Raw genomic sequence first — 19,809 nt, forward strand, 5'->3', positions numbered from 1 at the left:
CTCTTCTTATCTCCTTTATTTTATCAGGTAAAACTGTTTGAGAACCAGTTCTCATTTACAAACATGACCTCACATTTACCTTCCTATGAAAGCTGATGCTGATCTATGCAAACACTTTATCTGTGATTTTCTAATATAGCACAATATCTTAATCTCAGAGCCCTACCTGTCAAGTGTGTGACCCTGTGTTCCTGAGTTAAACCTTTATTTTATTTCATTCTTAGTTTTTTTTTCTAACAAGACAGAAGAAAGAGATTTATGTGATTCTAACATCATTGGCATTATTGTCCTCCTCTGCTTCAAGCTTTCCAGCAGATTTTGAACCTGGCTGCTGTCATTTGCCCAATTCAGCCACAAGAGGTCCAACCCTGATGCTGCTCGATAGGGGCTGGCTCACAGTCAATGTTCCCATTCTACTCAGAGGTGTTGGTTGAATAGGGTGAAGGTCAGAGCGCAGTAAGGGACTTATATACAAACCACATTTGGGAAATCAGATTTGGCTTTCATTAAGGGGGGCATGGTGGTGTTGAATTGGGGAGAGTCCCTCCTAAATGTCATTATAGTCAAAAATTGAATTGTGTGCTTTGATTTAAAAGTTTCAGTTGATTTAAAGAGGCCAAAACAAGGTGGTAGAAATAGCCCTCAGCTCAAACTACACAAAGTTATGTAATCAACATCGTCTCCAACATTTCCTTCCTCACCTCCTTCTCTCTGCCTCTCTCTGTCCATCATTCTGGGTGGCGGTAGGTCCGGTGTCGTGGTGAATACCAATAGTGAGGAGGAGCATATGTGAGCCATACTTAATCCTGCTAATCTGCCTCCAAAATAAAAAAGAAAAGGAACAAAAAAGCAGAAAAAAGAGGAGGGAGGAAAAACACGAGAAGGTTTCTCTTTCTGTCTGGGGAGCTGACCGGCTGAGGCCAAATGAACTGAAAGACATGAATAATGTCCTGGCTCTCCCCCTGCATCCCTTTCTCTGGAAATCTTGGAACGAAATGAAGCAAAATTCTCGCTTTTGTTGAAATGTGTAGTGAGGAACGTGAGATGCCGCCTGCCACCACCAGCTCTGCTGTTACTGTGAATGTGTTTGTAACATTTTCTTCTAGTTAGATTCACATGAAGATCTCCTGCACAGACGATTTACTGTACTTTAAACGACAAAGTTAAGTGCCAATACAGGGAGTAACGTAAAAATCCTAAGGTATGAGGCAATACAAAAGTGATCTGTGTTTACAACCTGTCTCAATCAAATCCTCATAACGGTAGCTTGCATTACTAAGAGAAACAATCTGACATGTTTTTTTGTTCACAAATTTAAATAAGTTGAATGTCAAAGATTTCAAGTTCAGAAACACAAAAGATGTACATGATGGGGGAAGACATCTCTGAACAGTTGTATAGAAAACTAGGCCAAAAGTGCAAAAAAAAAAGTAGCTGTGAAACAACTGATGAATGTAGTACTCAAATCCAGGAGTCAGACTTGATTCAGGACTTGTGACTCAGCTAGGACTAAGTAATGATTCCTCTTACCTGGACTCAATCGATGACTGGCTCAGGACTCTGACTTATTTGATATACTGTTTTGTTTGTTAGTTTTTAGTATAAGGCTCTAATCATTTATTCAGTCTCAAACAAGGGCTGGCACGTGGTGAGCTGCAGGTATTTTGAGTTTATAAGACACCTGCAGTGATCCCACCACATCCTACCAAGTGCAACTCCCCATTTAGAGAGACGGGGTGCAGAGTGGCACATTGAAGCAGAACACTGTAGTTTGACTGATCTTTTAAATCTCCTGAAAAAGTCAGAATCTTAAGTTAATAAATGAAATGTGTTTTTTTTTTAAACATCCAAAGGGTCCTACACAGTCAGTCCTGGTTCATACAGTGTATAGTCAGGAGTCAGGCAGCAGTCCTCCTTATAATAACAATGACATGACTCAGACTCAGACTTTATTTAAATCAGATTTTACTTTGGTGACTCAGACTCAACTCAACCTTGAACACAGAGGACTTGAGGTTTGCTTTCTCAACTACAACACTGAACACAAAGTATCAGAGGCGTTACATTTCTAAACTGACGGTGGCACAAGAAGATGCAAAGGGACCCTCATTCTATCCTCAGAAGAACATGAATATCTGACCAAAATTTCAAAGCTATCCACTCCAACAGTTTAGATATTCCACTAAAAAACATAAATATGAACTGAATGTATGCCAGGGGTAAAATCAGAAGACCAGAGTCATTGGGGATTACTCTATGGGGGCCATGAATGTTTCTAACAAATGTCCATCGAAGAGATGTTGAAATATTTCCTTATGGAGCTAAGCAGTTGATCATCTGGGTAACACATTTTTAAGAAACAAAGGCATAAGTAAATAAATAAATAAATAAAACATCCTTTACTCTTAGAAAATACATCTCCAATTATGAAATTCCCATTTCATAGATCTTCATGTTTCAGTGAGTTTGTGACTAATCATCCCTATGTTAATAGCTAATCTGCCATTCTATTCCTCTGGAGACATAGACATAGGTACATATGGCGTGAAGAGGTCACTAACATAGACAGCCTACAGGCCATCTCACATATGATGAACCATGTGGATCCAGGCTGCAGAGGGAGTCTTCAGTCCTCTGCGTCTGAGGGGCCGGACAGTGTTAGGTGATGCTGGCTGGGGGCTTTATCTCTACAACAGCTATTAGGAGGTAATTAAGTCCTAACACTGCAGAGCCTCCCATGGTTACTATAACATAACTGCAAATGGGAAGCTTACAAGCTCCTTTAGACGGCATGACAAATTGAATGGAACTCATTGGGCTTCAGCTATTATTCCAGCGGCCCCATCTGGCTGGGAAAAGATAAAGGGGATTTGCTGGAGGTTGTGAGGGGTTGAGCCTCCGTGCTCGGTGTGTGTGAGTGTGTGTATGTGAGGGATAAGGAACGAGAGGGGGGTCCTGGTCCAGTGTAAGGAGTGTTTTGAGGGTTCCAGGGGGATTTTTTTTCTCCCCTCTTTGGTCTGAGCTTCAATTCAACAGGCAGCCTGAGATTTGCTTTGGCCAAATGTTACAAATGTTTCGACAACCTGGTCTCTGATCCTCAGGGGTCACCCTGGAGGGCACGGGGGTACAACGGCTTTACGCCCAGAGATTTAACAAAGCAGCATGGGGATGAATATATTCACACTTGTATTCACTCCCTGGGCCTCCAGATGCTTGTTTTAGGGAGACTAGACTGAGATACACTCTGCCCAAAGCAGGCCAGCTGGCTGTTTGTGACCATACTTGTGTGGACAAAAAAGTGTCACGTTCACTTGAGTGAGGCTGTCAATCTGGCAAAATATGGTGAAATAACACACACATGCTTTTTCTTCAACTTCAACTTTCTAAGAATAATCCAATTATTAGTAGAAACCATTGTGCATCATGTGAAGTTGACTAATCCTTCCACGAATAGAATCAATAATTAAAAGTAGTGTTTTCACTAATAAGCATGCTACATGACGCATTTTGTGAAACTAATGAATCAGATGTTTGTAGTAGGGGTGAGCCCGACTAAGGATTTGCTTAGTCGAATCTGATTCATCAGATTTTGCCCATAGTCGACGAATAGTCGAATGTTTGTTGTTTTTCCTTATTGACCCAAAGTCTGCATGATGGTGACCGCATGACAATATTACACATAACCCTTTACAATTAAGAGACTTATAGCTTAATCTATATTGCAAAAACAACGAGGTGATGAAGGAGAGAAAACTCAAATAAGGCAGCCATCCGTTAAACATGGAACAACGCGCCACTATAGAGAAAGGAATCAGGAGATATTTAAACAGTGTTCGCACAGCAGAGAGCAGCGCTGCGGAGGGTAGTCTGTTCAACTTAAGGCTAAACATTTGTATAATGTTCATAATCAAACCTGAACCAGCTAAAGGGTTTTTAAATCTCTTAACAGAACCTTTAAAACAGTCTTTCATCGCGTCTTTGTCCGCTTGAGTCTTTTCAAATTGTACGTGAGGAAAACCATCATGTGTACGGGCAGAAGTGCGCTCCTTGCTTTGTTGACTGTAAATCCTGTCTTTGAGAATATCCTCTCTGATGGCGTGGAGGAGGATGGGATGCTGTGGATTGTTTTTGAGGCTTCGGACAGCTTTGGGTATCCCTCCTGGTTCTTTTGGCCCCGTACAGTTTTTGTGTGGTCCGGTAATCCTTGATCTCACAGCCCTCTTCATGAAGCTGCTCCTCATCTTCATCACTAGTTTTTAGGATCAACTGAAGTTTTATTTCCTGACATTTTGAGCTGCTATGAACGTAGAAAGATTTAAAGGCCAGCTGAGGTACGTCTGCTCCACAGCTCCCGCTAAATGGGAGAGTCCACCTTTAATTACCAGGGGAGATTTAATTACCACTTTAAGGAGATTTAACACTTCAAGAGCTGTTCTCAGAATTACATTAAACAAGTTTATATTTATATAAAAATAGGCTAAATGAGACACTATTTTTACGGGAAACAGGAAAATAAAGTAAAATTAGACATTGAGCACCCCCATGGTTTGAATGGAATGATCCACATTTCATATGCAAATATTCGACTATGAGATTGGCAGTCGACTAAGGCTCGTTAGAACGAATCGTCGAATATCCGACTATTTGGGGTCACCCCTAGTTTGTAGTCTTGCTATACTGACATGTTTCTCTTGTTTTTCGAACACTGATCAGCCATAACATTATGACTATCTGCCTAGTATCATGTTGGACTTCACCCTCTTGTCAGGCCAGAACCCAAACAGTCCTAACATGATGAGACATGGACTCCACTACACGTCTGAAGGTGTGCTGTGGTATCTGGCGTGAGCCTCAATGGATCAGACTTGGTTTTCAAGCTCATCCAGCAGGTGCTGCATTGGATTGAGATCCAGTGTCAACACAATCCTGTTCCTCCATGCCACCATTGCTTTTCTTTTTGGTTTTTAGGTCTCCAGTACTTAACTTTTTTCACCACTGTCTTCTTCTGCTACTGCACTTGTCCACTTTTTCTCTAGCAAATTAACTGTCAACGAGGGGCAGGTTAGCCATATGGATGTCAATAGGGCCCCCGTGGGGAGTCATGAAGTAGTGGTGCCAGTATAGTCAAATTAGAGATAGAAATCCCTCTACAGCACCCCCTATCTGGTCTTCACTGGGCTTTGATGACACTGTTTGACACCTGACTTTTCAATTTTGAATTGTCAAACTTAAAATACAGGTGTTGTCATTGATGTATCTCGTTAATGGAATGGAATAATCTAAACATTTTAATTCTCAATATTAGAGATAGGCCAATTTATCGGCATTGGCTGATACCTGCACTCATGAGGCTGATTAAAATTAACAAATGTCTGCAGACACTGCAGGCAGCCTCGTTATTGTGGCTGTTGTGGAGCAGTGTTAATGTACTGCTGATGTGATAACACCACCCTAAATGACTGCATGTAACATTCAAAACTGTTGCCAGCTGTTGTTTAATATAAATTATGTTATGATGGTCACAGTGCTCATCAATTTCCCATCTCCTGTAGCTGTTATTTATTCTAATACTGTCCTGTTCCTGCTCTCTTTGACTTCCAACAGGCTCATAGTTAAAGCTTGAGATCCGTCGTATGCGGATGAATAAACATTTTCTTCCACTTAATTGACAAAACTGATATTTTTGATCCATATCTATCAATTATAAACCTTAGCTTAACTGGTGGGACTCACTTATCAGTCCCTCCAGGAAGTTGCGATCGCAACTATCAACGCAAATTCAACCAATCAGCGCGATTTTTTCGCGGCCTTGCAATTTTATACAATCACCGCAACTTTCCCGCAACTTTGACCAATTACCTTAACCTCAGCCCCTGTACGTCATCGGTTTTGTCATCAATTTCACTTCCTAGGAACATAAACATAAGTCCTCACTTGATCGTCACTTTTCAACAACAAAACACGCACAGAGAACGGGTGAAGAGAGAGGACAGCAGGCAGGACAAGTGACAATGACAACGTTATTATTTATAGATTGAGGGGCTCAGTGTTCGCTTGGTCTCTACCTGCAGCAGGTGTGCTTTATGAACCAGCTCTCCTCACCTCCATGCATCTGTCTCTTCTTCATTGATGATTTTTACCCCCGGTGTGCGTTAGTGACAAAGACACAACCGGGGGACGTCTGTTTACTATTTGAGGTTTGACGTTGTTGCCGCCATCACCGTAAAAAGCTCTGCGTCTACAGCTTGATTTAATCCAGTTTGGTGATACATCAGACACCTTCAGTAAGTTTTGATCAACTCCTAGTCATCAAAGATGCAGATTCACTTCAGAGTGCGTGAACTGCCTGTCAAGTGCCTCTGTCACTGCGAGGTACATTCAGGGACCGTCGTAAATGTGCAATACAGCCCTTTCATGGCATTTTTCTGTGAATCAAGAGAATCAAAATACAGTGAAGAATGTTTTCTAAAAACAACTGTAATTTAGCTTATTTACTTGCCCCTGAGACGTTATTGGGGGGAAAAAAGCAAAAAGAAAAATGGCAACTTTCACCGCAATTTTTTCAAAAAGCTGTAAAAAATTCAGGCATTTTGGGCCGCAACAATCACAAAGAAATCCTGCGAAATCCTGGAGGGACTGCCTTATACTGCATCACATCCTATTTTCGTTTTTTAAAGCAAAAGTAAAATAAAACTTAAAAATTGACTCCAGAAGCTACTATAGTGTATGAATTCAAACATTTCATTGAACAAAAACTTTATAAATAATTTCCTATGCATTGATTCACTGGGGTCTCCAACCTGGAAGTTGCACTTTAACATCAAAACATTATTTTAAAAAACAACACTACATTATGAACTAATGACACATAATGCTATCTTTAAGAAACGTTTGATATGGCCAGCTGTCCACGAAAGCTCTCCACTGCATTGTGTTGAATGCTTGGGTAAACAACAAAACAACAAAGGGTTAAAAATTGCACTTAGCATCCATGGAAAGAGAAGCGTCTGGGGTCTACAAGAGGCATTTGAAAATGTATTCACCCCTTAGTGCAGTTGTCAATGGTGAAACATGTTGGCTTTGTGTGGATGGACGGCCTAAACAAAAAGAAAATTTATCTGTGTTATTGTGGACGCGGCCTCAGTCATACTGAAGTCACTGATAGCCCTACAGTATCCTCAATGCTGCATTACAATGGGTGTAAAGGGGTCTAATGATGGGGATCTGCCAAGCTTAACAGGCTCTCATTCAGATGGCGATTGTCAGAAGGCCGGAGACAATAGGCTGAGGAATAACAATGGTGTACACAAGCAGCCCAGGCCATCCCCGTTCTGCTGCAATTAGCGTCATATGGAGGGAGTGAGAGGCTGGGTTACATTCCTTTACTCTCACTACCAGCCTCCTGATCCCATCACACACACACACAAGCTCATCATCCCTAACAAAAGGGGCGGACTACTTTATTACCATCCCACTGCTAACCAGCTGTCACCCCCCCAAAACCCAGACACAACCTCAAACAAGTGCAGTTGGCCAACCCTGTAACAATGTTGTCGTACCTTGTTAGCTGTGGGGGTAATCTCAGGTGTTTCATCTGTGGTGAGAGGTAGACAGGTGTTTACCACTCTTCGCCACACATCTACATGCTTCCTTGTAGACTATATCTGAGTGTGTCATTAATATATGACCCACTTCAGCTCTGCAAATAATAGCCTCTTGCACACCGCAATTCCACAACAGTGCCAGTATGGAGTTTTGATATCACGATACCTTTTTACTTACACATTGAACCCCACAACGGCGTAATATTGGTGCATCAGTATGTGGTTGCCAGCAATAGTGCCACTTACAGACACACTCAGACATGCACATACACACAGCGCTGTTCAACCCTGTTGGCTACACGATGCTACACATTGCCACTGTCTTCTCCCCATTTGGCTTCTGTTGCTATCTCTAAGGGAGGATCAGAGGAGGAACGACATTGTCCCACCATTAGGCCTCTGTGCATTACACATTGCAGACAAGGGGTAAAAGGGGCGTACATGTATGACAGAACCTAATGACTGTCTCCTCTAAGATCTAGCAAGGATGCCTCCCATGCATCTACTTAAAGCAGTTTCTTGTGGGTAACCCAAGGGAAGACCAAGAAGATGCTGGTGGGCTTCTATATATCATCTGTCCAAGTGATGCCTTGGGAGCCCCAAAGAGGAACCTGAAAGTATCGACCCACTTAGCCTGACACCAACAGACCTGTACAGGCAGAAGATGGATGGATGGATGGATGGATGGATGGATTAAGATGTAAATAGATTTTAATAATCTTGAGGAGGTAAACATTTTGAAAGGCACTGACAAATATTACCCTTAAGACAACAGGGCTTGTAACATGGTAAGACCAGACGTCAACGAACATTGGGACCAAGAGCATGCCCAAGGAGATAGACGGGGGGGTTGGCCCACTTGGCAAGTCGGCACACTAGCTCCCCCTCAATTCTTCAGCAATTATGCTGTCATCAAGTCGTGTTGCCTTTTTGAGAATGAAGAGAGGAACACAAATAAAAGCCACACTGGTTTAATTAAACTAATACCAATTCATGTTCCAGCACGATGCTTGAGTCGTCATTAGAGGGCCAAGGACAGAAAGGGTCTGTTCCTGTGTGTATAAGTGCACGTGAGTGTATGCATGTATGCCCATTGTGCATGTGAGAAATTTTGAGTATGTGTGTCTCTGTGTGTGTGGGAGTGTACCCTCACTTCCAGTCCATTGAGCTGTGGTGCTGTCGCATACCCTCTGCTGCCCTGGTTTTGGTCCAACAGGACAGAATGTCTGGAGGGAAGGAGGGAGGCGATGGGAGAAAGTAGAAAAGAGGGGGAGGAGGTGGGGGGCATGCTTGGAGGGGGCTGTTTGTCACTGTGAATCGGCTCAGGGTGGTTCACATCATCTGGCCATTGATGGCCGCCCCTCCCCTGTTGTAAAACAAGCTCCTGTGGGCCTGCCCGAACACTGGGGGCATTGTGTCCCACCCTCGCAGGAAACATACCACCCAAAGTGCTGCTACCCCCACCACCTTCCACGCACAGCATCCCCAATCCTCCTCTCTCTGCCCATCCTCATTTCTTCCTCCCGTGCCAGGACAGCCTGGTGTCAAACTTAAGCTGGAGGTTAATTGGTAGAAAAGTGGAAGAGATGCACGCAGGACAAGGGGGGGTATGATCATGGAGAGCAACAGGTGGGACTTACAAGGCCGGACTTTAGCAGGGAGGGAAGGATGGAATCAGCAGCAAGTTGAGGAGGCCCAGGGAGGTGCACAGAGGAAGACTGATTTGAAGGGCTGGTGTAAAGGGGGCGTTCCCCTTGGTTTCCGTAATATGGAGGGCTAATGGGAAGATTGATGGATTGAGACAGCAAAACAAAACAAGGGGTGGTGATAAAATGTAGAGTGGGGGATAGAGCAAGTAGGTTTCGGGCTGAATGGTGTCTTGAAGCCTCAATTCGAGGATGTGTGAGTGTGTGTGTCACAAGGCCAGGAGAAGGAGGAAAATTTACTGCCTTTGGGGGCAGGGAGTGGGTGTGACTCGTTCCCTAATTACCAGGGAGGTCTCAGGAGCTCTGGGTACAAGACAAGTGTGAAGGGTGGGAGAAAGAGACAGGATACAAGGGGTTAGTGCAGGTCAATGCTGACCACCTAAGATGCCCCTTGCAAAAGATGCTCACCCCCATTCCATCTCAACCCTCCCCGAGTGCCCTGGCTGAATGCTATAAATAAATACCGCGTCTTCGCCTCTAAAAGCTGATAATTTACTGCCCATCCATTCCGTTCTGCCCATCTCTTCTCCATTTCTCAGCACCGTTGCCAGGCGGTGAATGGAGCACGTCCTTTGAGTTTGGAGGACCAGGCCTGTGTTTTCTGGAGGGGCTGTCCTCAAAGTTTGGAGCACTCTGGAGTGGACACACACACACACATATGCTTACATGTTGAATACCACACATGCTCCTTTATCAGCCACCTTTAAAACAGCTACACATGGCAGGAGTTTGATGGATTCTTATGGGAGTAATCTGTTGCAGGCACTTTTCTTTCCTAATTAAATCAGAGACTAACAGGTGCTTCATGTTGATGATTCTTAGCTCTCAGTCACAGTCGAGGGACGACATGCCAAAATGTTTGCTCTTGTCATTCTCCGGCCTTTTTCATTTGTTTGAAAAGGGTGAAGCAACCTGCTCCTTAAACTGATTTTTTCAATTTTCTTATTAGGTCTTATTACATCATTTGTCATAAATCCCTCTAACTTAGCAGATAGTTTTGAGCAGATTTTAAAAAATCAATGAATTTTTGGTCCAAATTTTTCATTCTTTTACCTTGATGGAAATTTACTGGAGTTTCTAGGTGGAAAGATTTAGACATACATTTTCAAATCTATTTGTACAATACTGACTTGTTGCATTTTCCTGACTTCCACAAGCACCCAGTTGCAATATCCTGCATGATTAGATAAATCTACATTCATGTGAAGTCCCTTCAAGTCTCAGAAACTCAAAAAGTCAGAGGAAGAGTTGGCACATGACTCACTTAAGTTAACGGACTTGACATCTTATTAAAAAGAAACATTGGAGTAAGAGTTGATGAGTGGCCACAAAAGTGTCTCCTCCACTCCAACACAGTATTTATCCAAACTTGAGGGATGACTTTATTTAATTTAGCACTGATATTGTTACTGTGTAGGCCCTGGAAGATCTGATAAAATGATGTTGCAAAAAATGTCTGCATCAATACATTTTATTTAGGAAAAAGGTATTTAATGAGGGCAAAAGGTGAAATTATTGCAATGTGTTATTATTATTGCCATTGAGCCATTTGTTTTGAAAATCTCAAAGTTTATTGATTGATTAATTGGTTCTAAATTTTCTTCTAACTTCTACCTGTGCAACAAGAATCATTGAACTGGGTTTGTTGGACTTGAGCATTTACTTTGAGGGTACAGTTTTTTCCTATCTGATGGAAACAAGGACCAAAGCTATGGAAATAAGGCACCAAAATATCTGTTAAACAAGTTTTTTTCTTATATACACTACCGGTCAAAGGGTTTAGAACACCCCAATTTTCCACTTTTTTATTGAATATTATGCAGTTCAATGTTTTATTGTGTTCTGAAATTAAAACATCGAACAAATAAACAATTGAATTTAAAAAATAAATAATGGAATCAATTCATAAACCAAAATGTAGTCTACACTTTAGACTCACCGAAGTAGCCACCTTTGGCATCTTTTTCTTGCCATGTATTAAGCAACACATTACTTTCTGGAGTACAAGACTGTTCAAATATTGCTCATAAGCATATGGTACCACAGTGTGTTCCAACTAGGGGTGCAACGGATCAAAAAACTCACGGTTCGGATCAGATCACGGTTTTGAGTCACGGATCGGATCATTTTTCGGATCAGCAAAAAAAAAAGAAAAAAAAAAAAGAAGACAAGACAAATATAACTTTGTCCCTCCATTTATTTTGTAAAACACTTTGCCCATTAAATAAAAACAACATTCAACTCAAAATGTGCTGCATGTGCAAAGCACCCTATCTGTGGGCCGTCCTGCCTCATTCACTGCATTTCATGGCATGGCAAGTGAAGGAGCAGAGGAACTTCTAAAATTTCACTCTATTCTTCTTTCAATCGCTGATTTTCACCGTCCACAAAAATTGTACTCGCAGCATTGGACTCTAAGTGACCCAGTAAGAGCCTCTCTGCGTATCGTTGACATGGAGACAAGTCCCAGTAAACACGCGGTGACCCGACCAAAACACAGAGTGAAGGAATAACAGTTCAGGGGCCACAAATAGACGGCCGGATGCGGTCCGCGGGCCGCGTATTGACGGCCTCTGGTCTAGTGGGTGCGCAACGGAATTTCTTAACGTGGCTCAAGCACATTCAGCATTCACTGTATTTCACAGGGAAACCCAAAATGCTCCCATACATGTGACTTACAAGATGCAGGAGATTTTTCAAGTTCCTCTGCTCCTTCACTTACCACGACTACCGCTGCGCTTGACGAGTGAGAGTGGATTGAACATGCAGTCATCACGTGAACACGCGCAACTTTTTTCATCAACCGATCCGCGGACTACGTCCGTGCCGAACCGTGGAGGGGCATCCGAACGGATCACGGATCAACAGTGATCCATTGCACCACTAGTTCCAACACTACTTTTATGCAGACAGAGGGAGTTGGAAGTAATCAAGGACAGTTGGGACACCTGTAAGAATTGGTAGCACCAACTTTCAAGGCTTGACTAACCTCAATTGCTGCAGAACAGCAACCCGTTTCCTGTTCCCTGAAAAAAAAAGGCCTTTTCATATAATTCTGAAATGTACATTCTTTTTTCAGTTTTGGGGAATCTTACCCTTTCTTTTTTATCTCTGGCAGTTCACCACTTACTTTTGTACCATTTAAAGCTGTTAAATGGGCGTGAACTGCTTGGATTTCAATAAAAAAAGTGGAAAAATTGGGGTGTTCTAAAACTTTTGACCGGTAGTGTACATGTGAGCAATATTAATCATAAAGGAGGCAGATAGGAAAGTATTTATATAAGTCTGTTTTTGGATGTCAGTGTAGGTCATTCTAGGTCATTTTAGGTGGTTTAGGTGAATCTCCTATAGTGTTTAGTATTCTCAACAACATCCCTCCACCACATAGTTGTTTTTTTATCTTGTAACTTTTGCTTTCCTTCACTTTCTTTAAGCCATCTGCTTCCCTGGCACCCATGCCTGTCTCACATTCACCTGGAGGGACAGAAAAAAAAGACAAAGACACTAAGAAAAACACCAAGAGAGCGTGCAACTGAGACGGATACAAGTCTTCAACTGCCAGTGCTACCATGGTGCCATACACTCAACTACTGTAACTCGACAGAGGCCTGAGAGAGAAAGACTTGACAGAGAATAAAAACAAGAATCAAAGAGAAAGAGAGTGTGTTGGCAGCTCCTCCGTCTTGGCAGAGTCAAACAGACTCTGCTAAGAAATTGTAACCCTAACAGGGGGCACAGGGAGGGCAGAGGAGGATGGGAGAAATGGAAGAGAGAGGGTCGGTTGGGGGAGAAAATAGTGTCTGTTTTCCTCAGTAAATCAGTGCTGTTGAGAAGCTCGGGCCTTGCCAGTGAAGTGAAGAAACGGCTGTGGCAGCTGCACCCGGTTCAGTGCCTGCTGACTGAGAGGAGGCTTTTGTCTGCAGCACAGGCGGCACACTGAACAGCATAGGGTGGCATGGTCTGGAATGTGACATGATTGTTTTATTTAATAGAGACTGGGTCAAAATGGGGGGCACTGAGAGGGCAATTAAGAAGGACGTGTTGTGTATGTTTGCGCGCATGAAATGCATGTGTTATTACTTACCTACAGGCACGGCTAAGAGTTTAAAACACAGACTTTTTAAACACTCACAGCTATAATCAGGCAAAATGTAAGCTGCACTTTGTAGCTGTTACTGAATTTAACACATTACTTTCCTCTGCCTCAGTTTAATCACAATTAATTAAACTTTACCTCAAATAAATATAGAAAAAGAGTCCATTACATCACATATCCTCAACTTGAATGACGCTCCATGTGCATCATGTCTGCATTCTTTGGGCAACCTGTTGGCCTCTATGCAATAATGACAGTTATTGCCAGATAAAATCCTTCAATTATTATTATTATTGGAATGATATAGTAGCGCAACAGACACATATTCATGAGCAAGATTGTTTTGTATTTATCTTTCAGTCTACTTAACTATTTTGGAACTTGTGCTGTTGGATTTAAATGTTTTTCTATGTTCACCTTCTTTCAGTGTTTATTATTTACAGTGAAAACACAAAGAGTCATTTCTAAAAAAAAAGTTACAGTAATCTGCAAAATGTAAATGATATGAAATTAGGTTATTTGCCAATCTTTTTGGACATAAATTGAATTCAAAATAATACAAACGAAGGATATTAAATGTTCAAACAGATGATTTTATTACACTTATATAACCTTCTACATTTGAGGCCTTTGTTGTTGGATTTGTTCAGCACAATTTTGGACTAATCACAGTAATAACACAATGATAACTACATTTACTAATTTGCACAAGTCAATAACTCCAAGCTGATCACTTTGGATGAATGTAATAAACATGCTATACTCTCGCTATACTCTCTCTCTCTCTCTCTCTCTCTCTCTCTCTCTCTCTCTCTCTCTCTCTCTCTCTCTCTCTCTCTCTCTCTCTCTCTCTCTCTCTCTCTCTCTCTCTCTCTCTCTCACATACAGCTTTTTTCCCCAACAGTTAACAAGTCAACACCTGACTTCAGTCTGGCAGCACCTGCAGTGTGTTTGTGTGTGCATGTTTACTTGTTTTTTGTTTTTGTGTGTGTGTGTGTGTGTGTGTGTGTGTGTGTGTGTGTGTGTGTGTGTGTGTGTGTGTGTGTGTGTGTGCGTGTGTGTCTGCATGGATGCATGTGTGTGTATGAGTTTAACAGGCAGGTGGTAATGAGGCAGACTGTGCTGTGCTGGCTCCTATAATGAGGTGGCAGGCAGAGTGAGGGGTAGGGCCGGTGCCACTAATGGGCCCCTATAGCCTCTAATAAGCAGTAATTATAGTGTGTGTTTACCAAGTGGCTCCAACACGGTTGAAAAGGTTACCTTCACACATAGCTACTCCACGGCTGGCCCTCCCACACGGGGACACCAAGCGACAACACAGGGAAGTACTCTGTGTGTACAGTATGTGTGTTGGAATTAGCATGTATGCTGTTATTGGAGTTGTTGGACAATCAAATGTGTTTTTCACAACGTGTTACCTTGTGATATTTTTGTTGATATTCAAAACTTTCAAGCTTTTCCTTGGCCAGTTTCTGTAATTTGTGTTAGCATAACAGTTTTTCTATCACTTTCAGACAAGTGGGAATTTGATACTGGTCATTTTCTTTTTTTTTTTAGGCTTTTTTTTGCCTTTATTTGATAGGATAGCTGAGGAGAGACAGGAAATGTGGGGAGCAGGGAGGGGCGTAAGACATGTAGCAAATGGTCGCGGCCGGGAGTCGAACAGGCGACCTCTGCAACAAGGACTGTAGCCTCTGTATGTGGGGCGCTTAGATCGCTAGGCCACCAACGACCTGATACTGGCCATTTTCTATCTACCTTCAAAGAAAAATATTTCCAGAACTTTGCTGGTTAAAAAAAGTCTGCAGCATAAAGATTATTTTTATATTATGTTAACATTTTTGTAAAAACATGCAATTTTCACAGCCCCCTAAAGCTTACAACATACTGTAGATGGCTTATAGCTAACGCAGCTAGCTATGAAGTCAAGAAATGTGATGACAGCACGTGAAAAGACAGCATCATAAAATAAAAAATAGAGACGGTTTATATTTCTCCTGAAGCCAAGAAAACAGAGAACCATTGAAGGAAGAATGGACTTCAAGGTAAGTCCTGACATCATGTCCCCTGTTGGGAATGTGTTCGGTGATCAGACAGCACGGACTGTCCAGAGTTCAAGCTGGGGATCCTGGCATAAAACAGTGAAATTGTTTGATTTTTCACCACAATTCAAATATTAATAATTTAATTGTATTAAGCATCTTCACAAACTTTATGTTCTTTTTGGCATTTTGAACCAACCCAATAAAAAACATGAAACCCCCCAAAGTGTCTGACTCGATACTGATCCATCATGTGTCCCAGCATGCTGATTTGAGCTATCAGGACAAGGATGGAGCCAGGTCATCCTGGTGACAAAACCACTGTTTCCATAAATCATCATTTTGGGCCTCTGGCCTTCTTCAAGACCATCTAATCTCATCTCAAAAATCATACTTTTATTGTAGAGCCTTTCCTGATTTTATCTGAATTTAATTTAATCTTGTTTTATTTTATTGTATTTAATTGTCTTAAGAAATATATTTTAAAAGTGTTTTATTCCTTTAGAGTTCTTTTAGTGGACTTTTCTGTCTTTTAAAATATGTTTTATTTCTCTATCTTGTTTTTATGAACTGCCTGTTTTATTTTGCTGCCCATTTGAAGCACTTTGTAACTTGGTTTTTGAAAAGTGCTCTACAAATAAAATTATCATTATTATTATTATTATGACTTTTTACACTTTAAGTCTAATGGGTCAGCACCTCATTGAATCCTTTCGTGTGGGTTACTTTGATACAAAAACAAAACTGCTGTGTTCATGGCTCCAATGGTGCTGATTGGTGTGCTAAGTGCTGAAATACCCCTCTTTACCAATGAAACAGGTGTTTCCTTGGGTGTGTGCACTTTGCCTTTTTAATAGTGGTGGATTTAATGCCTCACAGTACATTTATGGTAAATATATTACTAACATTTCAAGCAGTGCCATCACTTAAGCTCTCTTTAATGTCAGAGCAGCCCTTGGCGGTGGTATACAAACTGACTCCCACAGCTGGGCTGGACTTTGGAGAAACACAAGTTGAGGTGTACAGTATGATGAGGAGTTTAATGTAGAAGATGTACTTTAACACCATGATGGTCAACTATGTCGGTCAGAAAGAGTCAAAAAGTTGGGAAAAATTACTGTCAGGAAAAAATTCACTCACAATCATTTTTACTAAAATTTATTGCACTACTTTCAGACTCTGCATCTCCCCTTTGGGTGCACTCTGACCTCAACCCAACCTCTCACTGACCCTCTGAAGACACTCTGCATTTTGGGGAAGCCCTCTCAGTGACCTCATCCATCACAACACCAGCAGCCAGGCAGCAGGTTCGCCCTCTTTCTCTGGCTGCTGCTGCATTGTTTTCTTTCTGTCTCCTGCTCTGCATCGATATGTCGCTCCCTTTATCTCGTTTCAATCTCCCTCTTTTTTCTCATCGTATCCCACCCAACATGCTCAGCAGATTAATATCACTGATGGTGAGTGTGACCCCTCACCCATAACTCCTTCCACGTTGACTTTTTCTCATCTTGTCTCTTCTGTAGGAATGCAATGGTTGTGAAAATCAGGGCGGACACTAGTGCTGAAAATAACTAACTAATCACCGATAACCCATTCCAATTAATTATCCATTACCTCTTCGTCTTTCCTTGTGTCTGTTTTTCACATTAGCTATCAGATTTGATGTATTAAGACTGTTGCTAGTGGTCTGTCTTCTTAAACTGTCACTGGAACATGCCTTACAAACTGCATGTAGCCGATCCTGCTCTGAGACTGTGAAAAGCCCCCTCACTGCTGACATTTCTTTAAAGTTTGACCATGAAAACAAATCACCTGTTTCTCTTTCAGGTCACATCAGAGTTTGCTTAACAGCTGACTTCTTCTACTCAATAGAAATACCTCTTTGCAGAATCAGCAGTAAGGTATACTAGTATATCAACATTAGACTGATGTGACACAGCGAATACACTTCAGCATCTGACATTGGTTCATGGTACAACATTTGTCAGTGGCGTGCCGCTGTTTCTCAATAGTGTTGATATTGGCTGCTACCGGTGTTAAACTAATACATCTGTGTATCTCTTCCTAATCCTTTAAAACACAGAAAGTGTCGAAGTCTAAATTCTTCTGGATCAACTCCGACTAAAAACAACAATTCATATTTGGAATTAAAAGAGCCTGCTACAAAATTCAGGTGGCGCTGTCACTGTAATACTCTGCTTACTATTTAAGACATCACATTTGTTTGCTTCTAGGTCCCTTTTTGTCTGCTTTTGGGCGTTTGTTCAGAATTTGTGAAAATCTTGAATCCTATTTTAGATATAGGAGTATGACATTTTTCAACGTCTTCAATTTTCCTCCATGAGAGTTTGTTATTACTCTGTTGTGATTCACTGTTTGTACTCCTACTTTTAAAAAGCAGGGCTGTCAAATGATTCATTTCTTTAATTGAGTTAATCACATTGTTAATTGCATGTTTAACATTAAATAACTGTGCTTTTCAAAAGAGTTTTAAAGTCTATTTTTAAAATGTAAAGTATTTTTTAACTGTCTTAATTTGGGATTTAAACAAAGCTATAAATGTTGTTAAATGTTAGAAAAAGTTTTCAGACACCATTGATTTTTTACACAATCTCAAATATTAAATATTGTCATGAAATGTTTGTGAAGAAATCTTTTTTTGCGTTTCAAGCATTAGGCAGACATAAACAAATACAAATGATTTTTGTAGTTTCACTATGTCAGTTCTCAACATTGTCGGTATCAAAGTCAACAAATAAAAGAGAATGTGTTCAAAACTGAACAAAAAAATAAATAAACCTGGCTGTGACTGTACTAAAAGAAATTGCACTTGAAGACCTCAATGAAATATTTCACAAATGCATGGGGAGTCCGAAAACTTTTTTCCACCACTGTACTTTAAGATCCTTATATTTCTTGTAATTGTGGGCACAGCAATATTAGAGAGCCAGAGCAGCTGATCCTGTTTTCCAGCTGGTTGGAATCCAGTTGATACAGTTGATACACATGGAAGGGGAACTTTAAGTAAATACTGAAATGTACTTGAAACAGACACTAAATAGATTCTTAACAGATGCCACCTTATGTACTTAGTCCTTCTGTACGAGATGCAACATAGGAGGTAGTTACAAAACAACAACTGGTTATAGTTGGATGCTACGCAAAATATCATGCATTATAGGGACACATTCTCAGGATTCAACCGCACTGACCCTAATACTGGCTCACAGGGATCACTGACCTCAACCCTATCAGACACCTTTGGGTAGAACTGGAGCACCAGCGGAGAGCAGACCTTCATTGTTGGACTTCACTAAGGATCTCGTGACTGAATGGAAGTAAATCCTGTCCAAATCCATGTTCAAAGTCTTCTGGAAAGCATGAACACAAGAGCAGAGAGAGAGCTTATTTTGCTTCAGAGAAAAATGATGGTTTTGGAAAACATGTTCAACAAAATGATCAGTGACTTGTTGTGATAGGCAATGACATAACAGTGATTTAATGTGATTATTTCATGTCTGTCCCTCTTTGTCTCTCAAAGATGATAAAAAGAAGAGAACATAGCCCGATCAAATATCAACAGTGACTCACAAACACTTCACAAGCTCCTCTCTGCCTCAGGATCTCTAATCCAACATTAGCAGCGGGGTCTCTGCGCTCTTTACGGGTGGTATCCCTCTGGCCGTTGGGCTCATCTTTGATGTGGAGATGAATCTGAAGGATAATGTTGGTCCACTATCTCTCTGGCCATTCACATGTCATGAGAACAGCAAACCAGCAAAAAACACGGGGTCTCTAATCTGGTGCCCATGCTGGGACAGGCCAAAGGGTTCGTTCACAGCATAGTGGTAATTTGTGTGTGCATGTGTGTGCCTACAAACTGTGTCTGTGTGTGGTGTTTGCCAGGAGGGATGAAGTATAAAGATCTTTGACTTGGGTAAAAGTAGCAACACCAAACTTCAAATACTCATTTCAAGAGTAAAATCCCTTCAAACACTGAGCTGTGAGCCTCGATGACATCAACAGCCTTAGTTATGAAAATACAAGGAAACAAAGCGGTAATCCTAACCTAGGGCTGGGCGATAATTCGGTAATGATAATTATCATGATATATTTTTTCTCAATAGAAATATAACAAATAATTGATAAAAAATAGATATAAATAAACATATAATTACACCCCACAATCACTGGCGCTAATGAGCCTTAAATGGTAGTTGCCAATCAACATTAGACAGGAGAAGAAGAGGCATTGAACAGCCAATCGTGACACAGGATGAGAAGAATCTACAAACTAAAACATCACAAATCTCATCTTACACAAATGATGGATTCAAGAAGCTTATCAGAAAACTAAATCC

At 41.2% G+C, this 19,809-nt stretch overlaps 1 protein-coding gene across 3 annotated transcripts in view; it reads right to left on the minus strand.

Moving 5' to 3' along the window:
- The window catches only part of ankrd50l (ankyrin repeat domain 50-like), a 144,627-nt gene that overhangs the window by 113,357 nt on the left and 11,461 nt on the right, over positions 1 to 19,809 (minus strand). The window contains exon 3 of one of the 3 annotated variants that reach the window (XM_034693386.1): positions 18,690 to 18,816. The exons of the other annotated variants lie outside the window; for them this stretch is intronic. The gene's annotated coding sequence lies outside the window, so the exon portion shown is untranslated. The remainder of the gene's footprint in view (positions 1 to 18,689; positions 18,817 to 19,809) is intronic. 3 annotated transcript variants of the gene reach the window in all.

The sequence above is a fragment of the Notolabrus celidotus genome, chromosome 10, assembly GCF_009762535.1.
Source record: "Notolabrus celidotus isolate fNotCel1 chromosome 10, fNotCel1.pri, whole genome shotgun sequence".
NCBI classification, from domain to species: Eukaryota; Metazoa; Chordata; class Actinopteri; order Labriformes; family Labridae; genus Notolabrus; species Notolabrus celidotus.